Here is a 23,104-nt window from a genome sequence, read left to right as displayed (position 1 = left end):
AGAAAATATAAAAATGTAGTACATGAAGAAGCCGAAAAGGAATACAAACATCTCGAAAATGAGATCGACATTAAGTGAAAAGTGGTTGAGTAGGGATGGCTAGAATACAAATGTCAGGATGTAGTAACATATGGCACTGGGGTTATATAGTTACTGCCTACAGGAAAATTAAGTAGACTTTCGGAGAAAAGAGAACCACCTGTTCGAATATGAAGAGTTCAGGGGAAAACCAGTTCTAAGCAAAGAAGGGAAAGCAGAAAGGTGGAAGGAGTATATAGAGGGTCTGTACAAAGGTGATGTACTAGAGGGCAATATTATGCGAATGAAAGAGTGTGTAGATGAAGATGAAATGGGAGATATGATACTGCAGGGCACTGAAAGAGCTAAGCCGAAACAAGGCCCCAGGAGTAGACAACATTCCATTAGAACTGCTGATAGCCTTGGGAGAGCAAGCCCTGATAAAACTCTACCATCTGGTGAGCAAGACGTATGAGACGGTCGAAATACTCTCAGACTTCAAGAATAATATAATAATTCCAATCCCAAAGAAAACAGATGTTGACAGGTGTGCAAATTAGCAAAACTATCAGTTTAATAAGTCATGGCTGTAAAATACTAACACGAATTCTGTACAGACGAATGGAATAACTGGTAGAAGCAAACATCAGGGAAGATCAGCTAGGATTATGTAGAATTGTGGGAACATGTGAGGCCATATTGACCCTTATCTCAGAAGATAGATTAAGAAATCGCAAACCTAAATTTCTAGCATCTGTAGACCTAGAGGAAGCTTTTGACAATGTTGACTGGAATACTCTCTTTCAAATTCTGAAGGTAGCAGGGATCAAATACCGGGAGCAAAAGGCTATATACAATTTCTGCTGAAACCAGATGGCACAAAAGGAAATCAGTGGTTGAGAAGGGAGTGAGACAGTGTTGCAGCTTACAGCAAATGTTATTCAATCTGTATATTGAGCAAGCAGCAAAGAAAACAAAGGTTAAATTTCAACCAGGGATTAAAATCCATGGAAAAGAAATAAAAAATTTGAGGTTTGCTGCTGATGATGTAATTTTGTCAGAGACTGCAAAGGACGTCGAATAGCAGCAGAATGGAATGGACAATAACTTGAAAGAAGGTTATAAGATAAACATCAACAAAAGCAAAATGAGGATAATGCAATCCAGTCGAATTAAATGAGTTGATAGTGAGGGAATTAGATTAAGAAATGAGACACTCAAAGCAGTAGATGTATTGTTATTTAGGTAGAAAAATAACTGTTGATGGTTGAATTGGAGATATAAAATGTAGACTGCCAACGGCAGGGAGAGTATTTCTGAAGAAGAGAAATTTGTTAACTTCGAGCATAAATTTAAGTGTTAGGAAGTCTTTTCTGGTAGGTAGTTGAATGGCGTGTAGCCAAGTATGGAAGTGAAACGTAGATGATAACTAGTTTAGACAGGAAGACAATAGAAGGTTTGGAAACGTATTGCTACAGAGGAATACTGAAAATTTGATGGGTAGATCACGCAACTAATGAGGAGGTACTAAATAGAATCATGGAGTAGTGAATTCTTTGGCACAACTTTACTAGAAGAAGGAATCGGTTGGTAGGACATGTTCTGAGGCATCAAGGCATCATCAATTTAGTATTGGATGGCAGTAGGGACGGTAAAAATGGTAGAGGGAGACAAAGAGGTGAATACGCTAACCAGAAGACTGGAGGTTGCAGTAGGTACTTGGAGATGAAGAAGCTTGCGAAGGATGGAGTAGCATGGAGAGCTGCCAGTCTCTGGATTGAAGACCACAACAATAAAAACAACATGAAGCTATTGTTATGTGTATCTATAAAATATGGCTTTTTATATGTCTATGTTATGCATTTTATTTTTTGTACATAAACAGCTTATAATTAGATTTCAACACTGGAGATGTTAAGGAAATACTTTTATTTTTAGGTAACTTTTATAAAGATAACTGTATTATTTATGCAGTGGAAAGCTTATTTTTATTTTCACTGTAGAAATATTAATGGCATTTGACTGCTAATTAGCAGTTTTCATATTGGCTTTATATTTTCTTCATAGGAACTCAATAGGTCAGTTTTGATTGACAACAGTACACTTCTTTTTACCCCCAAGAAAAATGAAATTAAGGTAAATATTTACCAACTTTACAGGTCGAAACTGACACCACGAACTCGCTTCTTATTCAGTATGAAGTTGACTCATTATATTTATACACTCTGTGTACAACCCAAATGTAATGTTTAACTACAACCCTTTAATCTGTTCATTGACTTTATTTGTGATATAATCCTCCTAGAAGGACTGAAATGCAGAATATTGTTGGTACTGTACAAATTGTAATATCTGATGTTTTCATAATGCTTACATTTGCTAAAATTAATGCAATTTCTACATCAAAGATCAAAATGTTTATGGCTAGAAAATCAAGAAAAATAGAAGGTAGAAAGAAGTCTGTGCTAATACTTTTTTGATCAAATCCATATTCAAATGGTGATTCATTCAATCATTAATTAACTTTTTTGTTAGAATTGTTGCAATAATTATAACAATTATTGGAATGATAAAACTACTAGAAATTTTTGTAGGTAATACTATGATTGTTTTACTTGACTGATAATGAAGCTTTTTGGTTGGAAGTCAAATGTACTATTTATAGAAGGAAAACTATTACCTACATCATTAATAAATTGAGATGTATATGAATTGCCAATCTACGTATACCAACAGCCATTATCATTCAGTGGCTTCAAATCTAAAGCACTGTCTTGGTGAGAACCAATTTATTGAATGCCGAAGTATGCATGTTATTAAGAAAATTGTTCCAACCACATCAAATCCTGCGGCAACACAAATGTTGATGTATAAACTGTATCAGTAATGGTGAAAGATGCTTACCAATATTCATATGATTGAACTGGAGTGAAACATGATAACAATAGTGATGTAAATAACAATCCTTCTAACACCCGAGTTTGACTGGATTCTTCAAGTCTGTGGTGTGCTCATGTTACTCTTACTCCTGATGCAAAAAGAATTACTACACAGTGAAAAAGCTAAACAGCTATTGGTCATCATAATATTTCCAGTTCAATAGTTGGTGCTCATCTTGTACTTAAAAAATGCCAAAGAATGTTACAAAGAACCTATCTTCTGATGCAATAAGTAAAATTAACGCTTGCTATAATTCAATTGAGAAAAATTCTGTATGTAGTCCTTGGTATGTGCATTCTCAGTCTACATCTCATCACCAATGAATTATTCTAAGTAATGTAATTCCAATTCCAGTGCTGAACAGGATATTGTTAAATAAGTGGAAACACTTTGCTAAACCTGATACTAGAACTACTGCTCCAATTTCCCCATCAATAGTCAGGGTCTATAATTTAATAGATGAGATGGATTGTTTGAGTGAGTTGTTATCATAAGTTTAATATACTTTGCTCAATTATGTAGTTTAATTATAGCTACTACTGATCCCAGAACCAGTAATAGTATTGGTCCACTAATAAGCAATGAAATTAAATTTATTGCTATTAAAGATCCTGTTTCTCCTAATAATGTTAATAGTAAGTGTCCAGTTATTATATTCATGGTTAATCATATCGCTAGTATTCCAGGTTGTAAGGCATTCCTAGCAGTTTCAATTAGAACTACTCATATAAATGATATTAGTGAAGGTGGTGCACCTTGGGGTACCACAAGTGTAAATATATGACTGATGTGATTTATTCGACCTAACAGTATAAATATTAATCTTATAGGTGAGGCAACTGCGAATGTTAATGCTAAATGTGTCACAGTGCTGAAAATATAAGGCATGAAACTGTTGCACAGTATAATAATAAAAATTGAGATGAAGGTAAATGTTGTTTCAGTAAACGATTTTGGTTCTAACGAGTTTTATATTCGTTCTGTAAGGTTATGTTACCCACAGCTCGTGCTCTCGCGGTAGGGTTCTCGCTACCCGAGCATGGGTCCCGGGTTCGATTCCCGGCGTGGTCAGAGATTTTCACTTGCCTCGAGATGACTGGGTGTTATTTGCCGTCTTTATCATCATCATTCATTCATCCACACTATGGTCAGAGGAAGGTAATGGTAAACCACCTCCTTGCATAGTACAGCAGTGTGTCCCCTATGCTCTGTCAAGGAGTATGGTACTTCATTGTCATCAAGGTTATGTTATTTCAGGCAATGTTGATTTGTGACTGTGTAGGCCAAATAGTGAAGGGATTAATAGTAATGCTAGGATTATTCTAGTTCAGTTTCATGATAAATTGAAGATGTGGCATATGGATCAATTGTGGAGAATAAATTTGTTATGTTTTTCAGATTAGGTCCTTCCTTTCAGTTACCCCTTGTTCTCTTTCAGTAAGATTTGGTTTTAAAAATTAAAAGTTTATTTCGTTAAATAATGTATCTGAGACTATAATAAACAGAGAGAATCGTATGATTGGCGAAATTTTAAGGACTCAGATTAAAAATTCCCCATCTGAAATAGCCATTAATTTACTATTCTTTTTATTAAAAGGCCATTACCTATTTTCAGCCATCGCATGTTCCTAGGTGTACTAAGTATTTACTTACTCTACAGTCACTTTTTAACAAACTCCTTATATTATCTTAGATAATCATTTCATAAGTAAATTTACTGAAGCTCTTGCATTTAGAATTGATATAAATGTATGGTTTGCCCAACAAATTTGTGAGCAAAGAATAACCCAGGCCGATTTATTGTTAATGTTCCTTGATTTAGCCGACCATGTGTAGTGTCAATATTAATTACTAATGCAGGTATTGCTGAGTGTAGGAATTCTGTAGCTGTTGTTAATACTGATACTTCAACATTTATAGGTAAAAATATTCCATTGTTAACATCTAGTAATCAAAATCCATCTTTTTTGGATGTACTTTGAAGTTGTATAAACATCAAGTTCTAAATCTACAAAATATGAATATTCATAGCTCCAGTATCACTGGAAATCGAGTTGTTTTTATTATAGTTATTGCACCTACTGAGTCATCAAGTAGGTATAATAGACATAACGAAGGTAATGCAATAAAGATTCGAGTAGTGCTGGTAATACTGTTCAAATGGTTTCAATTACTTGCACATGAAGTGTATTTTAGTTTGTATAGGCAATAGCTAGTATATAACTAAAAGCACAGCATACAATTACCGTAATTTTGTCTCCTTGCCGCTAATTATTTCCAGCGAAAGGCAGACCTTCTGTTGCAGAGCTTAAATCTTCTGCACTAATCTGCCATAGTAAACTCTAGAAATTACTGGTAGTTCTGAAAAACTGTGTTCCAAGGTTCCTTTGTAATCAGTCAGTTGATCTACCTATATTATGATTGCTGGATTTGTAACCATTCTGTTTTATATAATTATAACAAGCAATTGTGACCGTTGATCCACTGCTTGATACTACATTTCATGATGTACGTACATCCAGGTTGGCATAGTATCATTGTGGTAGCTCTGCTAATGCTAAGGAGTGCTCAGGAAAGAAAGTAGGGTTTACTTGGATAAGTATAGTTGTGAAATGGATATTAAATCATCTATTATCAATAGTTAATACTGTAAAGAAAGGGTGTCATTTGAGTGACACCTTGTTCTTATAGATAATACGCAGTGGAAACTCCAAAATATATATTTTGTAGTTCAATATTCAGGGAGAAATTTGCTAGTACTGAACCTGTTAATCCTCCCATTGTAAATAAGAAAATTAACCACAGGACTCACAGTAATGATGGGTTAAATTTGAACCTTTTTCTGTATAGTGTTCTATCATCTGAATTCCTTAGTTCCTGTTGATGTGGCAATAATTATTGTTTCTGATGTAGAATATGCTAATGTATCAATATGCCACTGTGAATATCTGATGTGATCAGATAATAAATCATATTAGTCCAATTGATAACATAGCATAAATTATCTCTTAAGTACCAAATGATTCAGTTTTTCCACTACCTTGACATACAATTGTTAAATAACACCAAATTGTGGTAAAATTAAAATGTAATCGACTGGTTGACCAAAGAATGAGAATACATGTTGATACAGAATGCGGTCACTTCCACATTCAGAGTCAAGGAATAATGTATTCAATTTTGGTTAGTTAGTAGTTTGGTAATAGCACCTGCTAGAACAGGAAGTGAAAGATGAGGGAGAAGGACTGTAATAGCAATGGAACAAACAAATAATGTTGTCTCATCTGAAGTTGTTCTCTCTGATCTTATACTGACTGCAGTTGTAATAAAACTTACTGCTTCTAGAATACATTAAACAATATAATGGGTTTGTATTTCTATTTAAAGCTGCATGCACTGATCTGTAACTGTCTTATGAAAACTGATTTCCTGTTCTATGCTAAATCAGTCGAAAAGTTTGGGCTGTTTGTCACCAGCAGGTCTAAAATATTATCTTCACGAGATGATTCTCTGATTAGTGGGTCAAAGTGATTTTTCGATAAAGCACATATAACGATTTCATATGATTCTGTATCTCTACTGTCAGTCCAAATTACTTGGGTTCTCATTCTGTTACAGGCAGAGTTAAAATCTTGACCTTAACTGTAACATGGCCCCATCTTTCAGTGACCCTTATAAGAGACTCACTAATTTATCCAAACACACCTGAACTTGGTTACATGCTTGCGATTCCCATTCCCATAAGGTGTGCACATCGTAAGTGGCTGTAGAGTACAGCTAGACCTTTATGTGCTTACATGGTTAGAAATCTAAGCACCTGAGACTGCATGACTGGGACATCCTTCTTTGTTTGTGTTATGTACTGTTGTACTTGGCAAAGAGATGTGCAGACAAATTTCATAGGGTTCGTACATCACATCTACCGATTTCTTGTCTTGTCTTGGAGTTTGGTTTTAAGAGCGCGTTCTGTGCAGGGTGGGAGCAGTTTGAGAAATAAAATTTTGGACAGAATGAACAATTATATAGGCTATAAACTTTCCTTAGTTGAAGTCACATGTAAACAAAAATATTGGCTTTGTTGATAATGTTATCTTCCCTAGTCGCAGGCCGGTGTGGCCAAGAGGTTCTAGGCGCATCAGTCTTTTGTTGAAATACATTCGTTTTGTATTAATCGATACTAAGAAAACTCTCAATGCTGGTGGCGGCGAAATCAGTGATATGGAAGATCAAGAATTTAACAGTATCTCACATGGTGATTCTCATAATGTTAATTTCTCTGATAAATTCACTGAAGGAAATGGTACTGAACAGTACCCTTCATAATGAAGAAGGATGAACATTACAGTGACAACTGTCCAACAGTGCAAAAGATTTTGTGGCAAACAACCTTCTGAGCATGCTATCGACAGATAAAATGATCATAAATACTGAAAAGAACACTAAAACAAGTTAGAATATATTGAGGTCTCACATGCTGCTACAATTGACTGAGAGTTCAATCCGCCACATCCGCTGTTATGTTGTAGTCGATCACAAACTAGTACAACCGGGTTAGAACCCTCAGGCTTGTTTCAGGTTTAATATCCCACGTTACCTAAATTGTTTATCACATGGTCCAGGGTGTAATGACAAACAATACTGACACAAGCACCAACGGAAGTCAAAATTAATAAAACCTCTTGTCCCCAAACAACTTACGTTTAAGTTTGACTTCCGTCCATTGTTGCGTCATTAGTGCACCTCATTGCATATTGGAACATGCATTAAGCAATTTAGATAACATGGAACCATAGACCTTAATACACCTCAGGATGTACCTGCTTTATATGAAACCTCTTGTACAAGCCTGTAAGCGGCAACAATAAAACAGCTAGCTTAGCAAATTGCACTCTAAAACAATTTTATTAGCACTTAAACACATCATTACATTTCTGTTTGTATGTTTATTGGAGTATGTAAAAAATAAGCTAGTGCTGTAGTGTAACGACGTAAGTTTTTTATAACCGATTTTCGTTTGATATATGACCATGTGCAGACTTCGTCACCTACGTCAGTTACAACCCACTTCGAAATGATTTATATTTTTTTAAAAATTGTCATAGAATGGTTCTTGAACGAAACTGTAAAACATCAGTTGAGTCGTATGCAAAGAACTACATCACTTGGGCCAATCGGTTTTCATAAACTTTTTCGATTTCGTTTGTTTCTCCTCAGAAATTATATTGACACACGTTATCTTGATCTAATCGATATCAGAATCACACATTAAATACACTTTTGAGATTCAAAGTTTCGATGAACGCTGTCAGAATCAATAATCTTGTCAAATATATTATTAATCCGTTCACATAATTATTCATCAATAAATCCTCAGAACACGTGTTTCAACTTTAGTAGCATACACTATTTTATTAGCTTCCTACACATACAGACGTGAACTTGACCGTTGACAAACATTGACTGACTTTTCAATAAGATTACGCTCTATATGACGTCATTGTTGTACAAAAAGAGTACAAAAATTCATTTTTAATTTTTAGAAGCACGACGCAACAACTCGGTTCCAGGATCTTCTGTTGCTCCTTGGCTGTCGATCCGCGACGTATAGCGGCCAGCAATTTCCTCTCTGGTCGCGGCAACGAAGATGCTGTCTCCGTTCGTTGCGCCGCCCTCTCCGTACATGAAACACATAAAAAAAATGCAAAACCTTTTAGATAATTTACAGCTATTCCAAATATTAAGAAAAATACATAAACAAAACTAAATTAAACTTATAGTCACCTGCAAACTGGGCTGACAGTGGTGGATGGGTGACGCTTAATTTCGTCCCACTACATACCCCACCCACAAGCTCAGTTTGTCAGGTTTTAACCGAAAATAAACCTTTTCAATATACAATATTTAACTGTTAATACATTTTCCTCACATTTTACGTAATCTAGAGTCCTTGCTCTTAGATAGATTTCATCCCTGTAATACGATATTGTTGTGACTATTTGTCACTTACTCTTAATTGTGCTATTATGGTAATTCATAACCGAATATATGGAGATTACTCCTCTTCATTTAAGAGTTGCTAATAAATGCTAATTTAGTACGTTCTTCAACGTTGTTACATTAGGACAGAGCGTTCAAATTGTGATAGATTAGTTTTAGTTTTATTCATTTACTAGAGTTATTCTTTCCGAAAATGTATATTACTAATAAGTTTCTCACAATAACTAATAGTACTATTTACTTTACGTCGTTCTTTTCCATAATGCTTTATTTATGCATGAGGTCAAGAAGAAATCAAGCAAAACTTTCTTTAGAATCTCGGCACGGCTTTCTTTACCTTCGGACACTTTGTTGGGTAATGGCAATTTATTTAGGAGAAACAAGCGAGAGAGCCCCGTTTGGTGTGTTCTATATTAACACTATTACGAATCTCTATTAAAGGCACTCTGCTATGTTCTCGTGAGCCATTCAGCTGTGGACGCCCATGGTCCCTAAAATTATTAACCATCCCCTTTGGTTCCTACTATCCGAGTAAATACAAAATATACAAAATTCCTTCTGACCTAGTAACAGAATTTCTTCTATATAAATCCCCATTTAGTTATCTTTCTCCTTTTGAAGTACCGGTAGATTATTGTAGAACACTTGTTTAAACTTTCTGTTATTTCCTTAAAATAATACGTAACTATCACGAAAAACTTCACATGAATAAACTATGAACACTCTTCCGTGTGTAACATATACTAAATATTAACTTATTTAGGAATGAAGGGTTTCATTTGATCAACACTACATAATCCTTTAATTACACCTGATGAAGGTTCCATAAGAAGTAACGCTTTGGGATGTACAATCTTATGTACAACATATGGACCTTCAAAGATAAAGAAGAATTTTCTACATTCCTTACCGATCTTAGAACTTTTAGGATGAGATCGTACTAACACAAGATCTCCTACCTGAAATGAGGGTTCTATAGCCTGTTGATTATAACTTTTAATTCTCCGTTCGGCATTTTTTACAATCTGTTCGCGAACTTTTTCGTCTGGAATGCATTGTTGGATCTCATTTGCCTGCGGCCAAGGTAGAGCAGCTAGTAAAGGCTCACCTATAATTCGTTTGCCTAAAATTTCTATAGGTGATAATCCTGTCGTTAGGTAAGGCAATTAATTTAATATCTTTTTGAATTCAGGCATTAGTTTGGCCCACCGAGTATGTTTATGTGCACAGTAAGTTCTACATAATCGTCCTAATTCTTTCATGACTCTTTCTACTAAATTACTTTGAGGGTGATATTTCGAAATTAAGATATGTTTGATTCCATATTGTTTTATCATATCTTGAAATCTTTGACTAATAAAGGCACTACCGTTGTCAGACATAAGTCGTTTAGGAATGCCCCAGTTAACAAAGTAATTTCGGGTGAGGCAGGATATAACGCTTGCTGTATTCGCTCGTTTCAAAGTATATAACTTCACGTGTTTGGACCAACATTCCATTACAACAAACACATAAGTTAATCCTCCTGAACTACGAGGCAGAGGGCCGAAAAAATCTACTGACAGTAGATCCCACAGACCTCGAGGAATTACAGCATACAATTTATAACGCTTAGAATTGTTATTAACTTTAACCTTTTGACAGGTTTCACAAGCTCTAATAATACTTCTCACAATACGGGACATATTTTTGAAATAATAATACTTCATTAGATGTTTAATACATTTATGAATTCCAAAATGCCCGTAACCTTCATGAATATAAGTAATTAACTCGTACACAACAGTTTTTGGAATGCAGATTTTCCATCTTTGGTGTTCCCTCTGTGCTTTCCAATACAACAAGTCGTTAAAATATAACCACACGCCCCAGGTGTTAACTGTTTCGTCCCCATTATCAAGGTTTTGTATAAGGTCCCTATATTGATCATCATTTCTTTGATTGCATCTAATAGCAGTTACTATCCATTTAACCTTACGTTCGTTCTCCTTAGTTAAAAGGAAATAAACATGGTAATTTGTTCCTGGTTCTTCTGCAATATTAATGTTCTCCATTCCTACGGGAAGCCTCGACAAAGCATCCGAAACTACATTCTGAGATCCTTTTATATACCTAATTTCGTACTGAAATTCTTGCAAGCATAATACCCAACGTAATAGCCTACGGTGAAGTAACCGACAATTGTTCAAAAAGATTAAAGCCTGATGATCAGTATATACAATTGTTTTTCTTCCCATTAATAATCCTCTAAATCGTTGAAAACCCCATACCACTGCGAGAGCTTCCTTCTCGGATACAAAATAATTTCTCTCATGTTTATTTAAAGTTCTACTAGCGAATCCAATAGGCCGATATAATCCCTTTTCATTGGTCAGATCACCTTGGAATATTACACAAGACACACCATAATCAGAGGCATCCGTACACATACAAAAGTCCTGATTGAAATCTGGGTGGTATAACATTTTGGCTTCGGTTAACGCTCCTTTTATCTTATTAAAAACTTCCTCTTCCTCTTGTCCCCAGAGCCATACGGACTTCTCTTTCAATAAATCTAGTAATTTAGTATTAACAATATCCTGCCCTGGAAGAAATCTTCTCAGAAACCCTACCATTCCTAAGAATGATTTCAGTTGTTTCCGATTTCTAGGACTCGGGCATCGAGCAATAGCTTCAATACGTGCTGGGTCTGGCCTAATACCTTTACTGTCCACTATATGCCCCAAAAATCTCACTTCCTCCTTTCTGAAGTAAGACTTAGATAATTTTAAAGTAATTCCTCTGTCAATTAAACGGTTAAACAATTCCCATATATCGTTACATGTTCTTCCCACGTTTTAGTAGCTACCAAAATATCATCTACATATAAAATAATCTTTTGTAACAATTGCTGACCCAAAGCAGAATCTAATGCCCTAATGAAAGTTGACACTGATATATTAAGTCCAAAAGGTAAAACTTGGAACTGATATGATCTGCCTTCAAAAAGAAAAGCCGTATATTGCCATGAATCCGTGTGTAATGTTACTTGATGGTAGCCGGCGGTTAGATCCATTGTACTCATATAACGAGAACCAGCAATCTTAAGAAGTACGTCCTCCATAGGAATAGGTCTGTCTCTTTCCATCTCTATAATTTTATTTAATTGACGGGCATCCAGAACCAGTCGTACCCCACCAGTAGCTTTCTTAACTACCCACAACGGACTGTTAAAAGCGCTACATGATCGTTCGATAATGTTTTGTTCCAGCATCTTACTTATTTCCCTACTAGCCGGTTCTTTGAATTGTACTGGAATGGGATAAGGTTTCTTAAAGAATGGTTTTTGATCTTTAATCTTAAGTTTACAAACGTAATCTTTAATTCTCCCCAGTTCATCTGAGAAGACGGCTCTAAATTCTAACAACAAAGATTCCAACTCTTTCTTTTCTTGTTCGGATAGACAATTCGTAGAATAACATTTTTGTTTCACTTCGGTTTCGATACTATTACTAGCCTGACATTGGTATACTGCATACTCAAGATCACTAAAATCTGTTAATAGGTTCATGGTCGGTGCGTACTTAATCTGTAAGGATTCGTAGCAATTTTCAGGTACTTGATTATTAGAAAACCTCACTTTAAAAGCACATGCCTCCTTATGGATAGTTAAGGAAGAGTCTTTAAAATCTAATATAGCTTTATATTTACACAGCCAATCTATACCTAAAATTATGGCCACATTTAAGTTGGCTACGACGAGTACAGAGTGAGCAATTAATTGTTTAGCAATTTCAAAAGTTAAATAAACTTCCTCAGTAATATTTTGACTTCTTTTACCAGTAACTCCTATAATTTTCACCCCAGTTATAGGTAAGGTTGGGAAATTCCAATATTTTCTTTTAAGCTGAAATAATTCTTTAGATAAAATACTTACTTCGCTACCTGAATCAATTATAATATTTACTTCGGTATCTTTAATATAACCTTTAATAACCGGTTTATAAGTTATATTCTCCCTTATCTGATTGTCTTCCTGAAGTAAATCTTGTTGCCAGTCACCGTCCTTTTGGCAGCTTAATGATAAATTGCAATTGGGTCTTGTATAATCTTGACTAACAGTTCCCTTTAGTTGACCTGTACTAAAGGATTTTACTAGTTTTCCGAACTTTCTATGATAACGTCACCTACCACTTGACCTTCATTAATTACTTGAGGATGATTTATTTCATGATCGTTATTGTGTAATTTCTGCACTTTAGAGTTATTACCACGATTTTGTTGGCTCTCTTTATCTTTAGATTGACGTTTTATATAACAAAACCGGCTATGATTGTTGTTGTTCACTTTTCGTGGTTCTGAATTATTATTATTTCGAGGATTGTCATTTCTACAAAATCTAAACTTCTCTTCTTCCCTTTCTCTATTAAATATATCTAACTGCTCTAAATATCCTAACAATTCACACGGCTGTGACCATTCTCTTTCTATCATTCTTTCCTTTACATAATACAGTAACCTACTAATTAGGACTTGTATTAAATGACTTTCAATAATTGGTTCTTGAATTAATTTATCACGGTTTAAATGCCAATCAAAATAATTCCTATAACCTCCCCACCGTTTAGAATATGGAGGAGGGTCTAGCAACTCTAAAGTTAAGTGTTGTTGTTTTCCTCTTGACCAATAATTTTGTTTAAACTGCTTAACAAAATCATCCCAGTCCCTAAATTCAGTTCTATGCAGTACTGCCCATTCCGCAGCTTCTGCTTCTAAATGTCCTATTACAAATTGAATGCGTTTTTCATTACTCCATTTAGGAGATAATGATGTTTCAAAAGCTTTTATAAAGATTATAGGGTGAAGTTCGCCTCCTGCTTTGAATACAGGAAATCGACTTGCTACATTTGAATTTGTCGTTATGTCATCCAAACATTCTGCGAGAGAAATAGTCGGATTTTGTTTAGATTGCTGAGATGGAGTTGCATCGGATTGGCTTGCCGTGATTTCTTTATTCATATTGTTGTCGTCCGAGCTAGCAAATTCGATGCGACTGTTGTCTCTGATTACGTTATTGCTTCTACTACTTGAAATGTTTCCATTATTATCTAATTCCGATAGCCATTTAGTAATTTCCTGTATTCGCATTTCTGTATTGGTTACGCAATTAGCTAATATCGATTCTTCACTGTGTTCACGATGTGAACGCTCTGTACCTTCGTCAATGTTATTATCTTTGGCAGTCTCAAGGTTACTGCATATTTCAGTAATTAAAAATTTCATGTTTTCGATTTCGGTATGATCCTTTTCTACTTGATGAGTTAATGTCTCTAATTCTACATTATCTATTGCAGAAATCTCTACAGGTTTGTTAGAGACCTCTATAATAGATTCCAATAATTCTCTACGAACAGTTTCTGTTTGCATAGAAAATTCATCTCGTATCATATCGTTATTTTTCTGTATTTCATTTACAACTAAGAAAGTGACACTATCTAGTCTCTCGGTTAAGTCAGTAATATCGTTTCGCATGCGAGCTTTTTCCTCGCGCAATTCCTGGATATGTTCTTCTAACCTTTTACAATTATCACCAATCTTATTACTAAGTCCTACTAATTTTTCCTGCATTTCAACTTTAGAAGACTCTATTTTATCACTTAATTCTCGACTGGTTTCATTAAGATGTTCCTGTAACCCGTCTGCAGATTTTTCTAGCTCCCCTTTTAATCTGGCGGTAGATTCCTCGTTAGACTGTTTTAATTCCTGTTTTAGTTCCTCTTTTAATTTGGCAGTAGATTCTTCGTTAGACTGTTTTAATCTAGCAGTAGATTCTTCGTTAGCCTGTTTTAATTCCTGTTTTAGTTCCTCTTTTAATCTAGCAGTAGATTCTTCGTTAGACTGTTTTAATTCAGCTAGAAAATCCCCGTTAGATTGTTTTAATTTAGCGATCGCCCTAAAAGGGGATCTCATGCTCCTATCGGACATAGATTGCTCTTCGTCTGACATTTCACTTCCCGACATTATTGTAAGATATTAACTATTTACACACGCAACCTTGTAATCAACAATCCTGTAAAAGCACACTCCCTATATACAACACTCCACTTCCAACTTGAAACAAACTCACCGGACACTTAATATTGTAATTTGTACTTCTCGATGATCAGTGTGCTGCTATGGGCTGCAGATGTAACAGCCGTCGATGCAGCCGCTGAGATGCTGCGACCACACTTCCGCAACCGGTAGGACGCTGAGTCGAACACCGGAAACGTCACTGGCTGCAACCACGCCCGGCACCGCCGTAGACAGGAGAAGCCCTCAGCAACACCTCTAATACCAGCCGGAGGCACGCCCCACAGCTGACGTACTGGGCCTATTAGTTTAGGGAGAAAAAAGGTTGTCGGGGTTTGCAGCGTTCAGCTGCTGCCCAACAGATGCGCCTTCTATTGGAACAACTGCGTGACCGTACTGCTTGGCTGCGCTCCGTCAGCTGCCCACACCCGCGAAGTCGCCGCTGGCTGGTGAAGGCTCCACAAAGACTCGCGTAGACTTCCGAAGGACTCTTGATGTTTTAATTGTTTCGTACCTGTGTGCCTTAGTTGCACACAAGTCCTGTTTTTAAGGTCGCCACGGTGTAGTGTAACGACGTAAGTTTATTATAACCGATTTTCGTTTGATATATGACCATGTGCAGACTTCGTCACCTACGTCAGTTACAACCCACTTCAAAATGATTTATATATATTTTTAAATTGTCATAGAATGGTTCTTGAACGAAACTGTAAAACATCAGTAGAGTCGTATGCAAAGAATTACATCACTTGGGCCAATTGGTTTTCATAAACTTTTTCGATTTAAATTTCGTTTGTTTCTCCTCAGAAATTATATTGACACACGTTATCTTGATCTAATCGATATCAGAATCACACATTAAATAAACTTTTGAGATTCAAAGTTTCGATGAACGCTGTCAGAATCAATAATCTTGTCAAATATATTATTAATCCGTTCACATAATTATTCATAAATAAATCCTCAGAACACGTAGCATACACTATTTTATTAGCTTCCTACACATACAGATGTGAACTTGACCGTTGACAAACAATGACTGACTTTTCAATAAGATTACGCTCTATATGACGTCATTGTTGTACAAAAAGAGTACAAAAATTCATTTTTAATTTTTAGAAGCACGACGCAACAACTCGGTTCCAGGATCTTCTGTTGCTCCTTGGCTGTCGACCCGCGACGTATAGCGGCCAGCAATTTCCTCTCTGGTCGCGGCAACGAAGATGCTGTCTCCGTTCGTTGCGCCGCCCTCTCCGTACATGAAACACATAAAAAAAATACAAAACCTTTTAGATAATTTACAGCTATTCCAAATATTAAGAAAAATACGTAAACAAAACTAAATTAAACTTATAGTCACCTGCAAACTGGGCTGACAGTGGTGGATGGGTGACGCTTAATTTTGTCCCACTACAATGCATACATAAAAACAAACCCACAATTATTTCACATTATTTTTAAATACTGCTGCTACCAAATATACATTACTGGCCATTAAAATTGCTACACCACGAAGATGACGTGCTACAGACGCGAAATTTAACCGACAGGAAGAAGATGCTGTGATATGCAAATGATCAGCTTTTCAGAGCATTCACACAAGGTTGGCGCCGGTGGCGACACCTACAACGTGCTGACATGAGGAAAGTTTCCAACCGATTTCTCATACACGAACAGCAGTTGACCGGCGTTGCCTGGTGAAACGTTGTTGTGATGCCTAGTGTAAGGAGGAGAAATGACGTTTCCGACTTTGATAAAGGTCGGATTGTAGCCTATAGCGATTGCGGTTTATCGTATCGCAACATTGCTGTTCGCGCTGATCGAGATCCAATGACTGTTAGCAGAATATGGAATCGGTGGGTTCAAGAGAGTAATACGGAACGCCATGTTGGATCTCAACGGCCTCGTATCACTAGCAGTCGAGACGACAAGCATCTTTTCTGCATGGCTGTAACGGATGGTGCAGCCACGTCTCGATCCCTGAGTCAACAGATGGGGACGTTTGCAAGACAACAACCATCTGCACGAACAGTTCGACGACGCTTGCAGCAGGCATGAACTATCAGCTCGGAGACCATGGCTGCTGTTACACTTAACGCTGCATCACAGCCAGGAACGCCTGCGATCGTGTACTCAAGGACGAACCAGGGTGCACGAATGGCAAAACCTCATTTTTTCGGATGAATACAGGTTCTGTTTACAGCATCATGGTGGTCGCATTCCTGTTTAGCGACATCGAGGTGAACGCACATTGGAAGTGTGTATTCGTCACGGCCATACGGGTGTATAACCCAGCGTGATGGTATCGGGTGCCATTGGTTACACGTCTAGGTCACCTCTTGTCCGCATTGACGCTGCATTGCAGATGTGTTACGATCCGTGGATCTACCCTTCATTCAATCCCTGCAAAACCCTACATTTCAGCAGGATAATCCACGACCGCATGTTGCAGGTCTTGTACGGGCCTTTCTGGATACAGAAATGTTCGACTGTTGCCCTGGCCAGCACATTCTCCAGATCTCTCACCAATTGATAACGTCTGGTCAATGGTGGCGGAGCAACTGGCTCGTCACAATACGCCAGTCACTACTCTTGATGAACTGTGGTATCGTGTTAAAGCTGCATGGGCAACTGTACCTGTACACGCCATCTAAGCTCTGTTTGACTCAATGCCCAGGCGTACCTAGGCTGTTATTGCGTCCAGAGGTGGTTGTTCTGGGTACTGATTTCTCAGGATCTATGCACCCAAATTGCTTGAAAATGTAATCACATGTCAGATCTAGTATAATATATTTGTCCAATGAATACTCGTTTATCATCTGCATTTCTTCTTGGTGTAGCAATTTTAATGGCCAGTAGTGTAGTTCATACAATACATCACAATTACTTTACTTCATAACAACTTGTATTTTGCATTTGTGGGATGCACAAAGATGTGCAACACCTTTAGAAAGATATGTCGACATCAGAAGGTAAAATCATCATGGAAAATGTGATATGCATTGTTTCTTCAACTATGATGTAAGTGATGGGAACTATTTTAAATCCAGATTACAGTGGGTGGACAAAGTAAATTACTGTATGAAACATGACATACACAATATGAATCGTTTTGCATTTGAGAGAAATCAGTGTAGAAGTCCAAATTTCAATGTATTCAGAGACTCGTCATACAGATATGCCACTTTATCAAATAAATTAGAGAAGAAGGAACGATATTGTTTACAGGAACCACAGAAAGCAATAAGACTGTCAAGTCTGCAGAAATAGAAAATAAAAAGAAAATGAAGAAATGTCGCAAGTCCACTGACATGAAGACAACAAAGCATTGATTTTAAGACCATACCACAGCTTGTAATAGATCAATCGTATTTGTCTGGACAACTGAGTTTTTGCGTTGGAAATGGAGAAGTGTGCTTACCAGAAGACGCATTTGGAGCAAATAAATGAAATTAGCGACACAAAAGCACACATTTCAATATAACAGCCTTTCTGTTGCGTGTATGGCCTGTATTGTTCATGTAAACTGAAGTGTGTGTACAGGTTTACTGCAGAAAGATATCATTAAGTTAAAAGGAATGTGTCAATGAGTTTACTGATACAACTCACAGTAATCCATGATGGTGATAAATTAGTCAGAAAAATAATGGTCTGGAGTTGAAGCGAGTATTGTATGCAGATTAAAAACTGGAATTTAAAGAAAATACACAATAGTTTTCAAAATAAACACAATTACACAAAAGTAGTAAAGGCCTGAAGAATGTAAAGTTATCTTGGATATGGTATTGTGGTTCTCTCGAAATGAGTGAGCCATAGCTATGGTACTATAAGCTGCTGAGTATCTTGAATGATCAAGATGTTCAATGGGAATCATGTTCAGATATACTGTGTTGATAAGGACACTAGAAGTGCGGCAGACGCAGCTGGCATTAAATGAATTCTCAAAACGAATTTTTATGAATGCCCTTCCATGTTCTTCAACTGTTCTTCGTTCCCCCCACATGTTTTTTAACAATTCTTTAAAACCACCTTGGCTTTTTTTAAAAAAATCTTGCATTGCTATAATGTGTTTACTGAAGTTGTGATTAACTATAAACTGACAGATTACGTGAATCACAGGTTTTCCTATGGTACGTTAGGCTGAAATTGCAGGTAAATCTATTGTCATATGTATGTCGCTTGTTTTGGTGTAGCAAGGTACAGAGAGGTCGTGAAGTCGAGCACATATCATAACAATATCAAATATGTGTATGGGTGCATAATAACTGATACATCCATAGTATGTAGATGATACACAACAAAAATTACCTGTTGACTGAGCTAACTATTATAGTGTCAACTAGTTTTACCGATAAACCACTGTAGTTTTGGGGAACCGCATTTCTTTTTCCACGCCAGGCCAGTGTCGTAGAGCAATCAGTGATAACAACATTGGAAAACAATCGGCTAGTATAGGTAGGCCACAACAGACTGAAGAGGATGAAATGATTCTTGTATATAATTAGTTCCCTAGGCTCCCTTGGGCTTGTCTTATTCGTTTGTGCCACACTTGCATATAGTTTTATACTTTTCGATTCCTTAAAACCTTATTTACTCTTGTTTATTATGACTCCTTTGTATAAATATTTTACCTCCAATTTTAAGCAAAATCTCTTATGTGGCTATACTGTTTCTCATGTTTCTATTGCTGAAAATACCACCGCAAACCATCACCCTCATGCGCCATATTCTGTGGACTGCATATAATAGCCATATAATTTTTGTGCCTTTCTATGCCAAAACTGTAAACAGCTGGAAGCAGGAGCAGCTGTGTCTCCTGTACTGCGTGATGCATCTATGCAAGTTTGATACCGTTTTAATGAATTTAGATGGCGCGGACTATGTCTAAAGCCAATATGCTGCCTCTATACACGGATATACATACTTCTTGCGAGACGAAGTCAGTTAGTTGCTGTAGAATCCTTCTTGACAATTTTCGAGGTGATGTGTTTCATTAGACGCTGTGTGAGCTATTTCAAGTATCTGACAAGTAGGTTTAATAATGAATAAAAAAAATTGGAATGCGGGTAAGCTACTACAAACAGCATAGTGAACGCATTATTGTGGCCAAGATAGACACGAAGCCCACGCCTACTACAGTAGTACAAGTTTATGTGCCTACTAGCTCTGCAGATGAAATGTATGATGAGATAAAAGAAATTATTCAGGTAGTGAAGGGAGACGAAAATTTAAAAGTCATGGGTGACTGGAATTCGTCAGTAGGAAAAGGGAGAGAAGGAAACATAGTAGGTGAATACGGATTGGGGCTAAGAAATGAAAGAGGAAGCCGCCCGGTAGAATTTTGTGCAGAGCATAACTTAATCATAGCTAAAACTTGGTTTAAGGATCATCAAAGAAGGTTGTACAAGTGGAAGAACCCTGGAGATACTAAATTGTATCAGATAGATTATATAATGGTAAGACAGAGATTTAGGAACCAGGTTTTAAATTGTAAGACATTTCCAGGGGCAGATGTGGACTCTGACCACAATCTAAGAAACTGCAAAAAGGTGGGAATTTAAGGAGATGGGACCTGGATAAACTGAAAGAACCAGAGATTGTATAGAGTTTCAGGGAGAGCATAAGGGATCAATTGACAGGAATGGGAGCAAGAAATATAGTAGAAGAAGAATGGGTAGCTTTGAGGGATGAAATAGTGAAGACAGCAGAGGATCAAATTGGTAAAAAGATGAGAGCTAGTAGAAACCCTTAGGTATCAGAATAAATATTGAATTTAATTGATGAAAGGAGAAAATATAAAAATGCAGTAAATGAAGCTGTCAAAAAGAAATACAAACGTCTCAAACATGATATCGACAGGAAGTGCAAAATTGCTAAGCAAAGATGGCTAGAGGACAAATGTAAGGATGTGGAGGCTTATCTCACTAGGGGTAAGATAGATGCTGCCTACAGGAAAATTAAAGTGACCTCTGGAGAAAGGAGAACCACTTGTATGAATATCAAGAGCTTTGATGGAAACCCAGTCCTAAGCAAAGAAGGGAAAGCAGAAAGGTGGAAGGAGTATATAGAGGGCCTATACAAAGGCGATGTACTTGAGGACAATATTATGGAAATGGTAGAGGATGTAGATGAAGATGAAATGGGAGATATGATATTGCGTGAGGAGTTTGACAGAACACTGAAAGACCTGAGTCGAAACAAGGCCCCCGGAGTAGACAACATTCCATTAGAACTACTGATAACCTTGGGAGAGCCAGTCCTGACAAAACTCTACCATCTGGTGAGCAAGACGTATGAGACAGGCGAAATACCCTCACACTTCATGAAGAATAGAATAATCCCAATCCCAAAGAAAGCTGGTGTTGACAGATGTGAAAATTACCGAACTATTAGTTTCATAAGTCACAGCTGCAAAATACTAACGCGAATTCTTTACAGACGAATGGAAAAAATGATAGAACCCGACCTCGGGGAAGATCAGTGTGGATTCCGTAGAAATGATGGAACATGTGAGGCAATACTGACCCTAGGACTTATCTTAGAAGAAAGATTAAGGTAAGGCAAACCTGAGTTTCTAGCATTTGTAGACTTAGAGAAAGTTTTTGACAATGTTGATTGGAATACTCTCTTTCAAATTCTACAGGTCGCAGGGTAAAATACAGAGAGCGAAAGGCTATTTACAATTTGCACAGAAAGCAGATGGCAGTTATAAGAGTCGAGGGGTATGAAAGGGAAGCAGTGGTTGGGAATGGAGTGAGACAGGGTTGTAGCCTATCCCCGAAGTTATTCAATCTGTATTTTGAGCAAGCAATAAAGGAAACAAAAGAAGCGTTCGGAGTAGGTATTAAAATCCATGGAGAAGGAATAAAAACTTTGAGGTTCGCCGATGACACTGTAATTCTGTCAGAGACAGCAAACGACTTGGAAGAGCAGTCGAACGGAATGGACAGCGTCTTGAAAGGAGGGTATAAGATGAACATCAACAAAAGCAAAACAAGGATAATGGAATGTAGTCGAATTAAGTCGGGTGATGCTGAGGGAATTAGATTAGGAAATGAGACACTTAAAGTAGTTAAGGAGTTTTGCTATTTGGGGAGCAAAATAACTGATGATGGTCGAAGTAGAGAGGATATAAAATGTAGACTGGCAATGGCAAGGAAAGCGTATCTTAAGAAGAGAAATTTGTTAACATCGAGTATTGATTTAAGTGTCAGGAAGTGGTTTCTCAAAGTATTTATATGGAGTGTAGCCATGTATGGAAGTGAAACATGGACGATAAATAGCTTAGACAAGAAGAGAATAGAAGCTTTCGAAATGTGGTGCTACAGAAGAATGCTGAAGATTAGATGGGTTGATCACATAACTAATGAAGTATTGAATAGAATTGGGGAGAAGAGGAACTTGTGGCACAACTTGACTAGAAGAAGGGGTCGGTTCGTAGGACATGTTCTGAGACATCGAGGGATCACCAATTTAGTATTGGAAGGCAGCGTGGAGGGTAAAAATCGTAGAGGGAGCCTAAGAGATGAATACACTAAACAGATTCACAAGGATGTAGGTTGCAGTAGGTACTGGGAGATGAAGAAGCTTGCACAGGATAGTGTAGCATGGAGAGCTGCATCATACCAGTCTCAGGACTGAAGACCACAACGACAACAACAATTTGCTCGTAACATATAGAACACTGCTCAACGTGTTTAAAATCCTGACCACAGTAGTTTCATGCTGTGACATTTGTATGCATGGCATCATATGTGCTGAACACCATATTTTGACAGTAACATAATTTTTCTTTCCTTGCCTATCGAATTTTGCTGAATCGAGGGCATGGCATTTATATGAAAAGTTTTTTCTCGTAGGCCAATCTGAAGATCCCTTGGTGAAATGCATCATCGGAGAAGAAATAGAATAAAAACTCCAATCTTGATACCAAGATTCTTTGGTTCTTTCAACACTTGTTCTGGTTGCCTGAAATGCCTTTATCATTCTTATATTCATCACTACAGTATGTTACAATATATGCAAATATATGGTAAGTAAGAATTGTTAACACTTTGTAGGAAGACAGTAGGACCCAGTTGTTAACGATTAGTGTATA

This window comes from Schistocerca americana, chromosome 11 (assembly GCF_021461395.2).
Source record: "Schistocerca americana isolate TAMUIC-IGC-003095 chromosome 11, iqSchAmer2.1, whole genome shotgun sequence".
In the NCBI taxonomy this organism is placed as follows: Eukaryota; Metazoa; Arthropoda; class Insecta; order Orthoptera; family Acrididae; genus Schistocerca; species Schistocerca americana.
Note: the sequence above shows the minus strand (reverse complement) of the source record.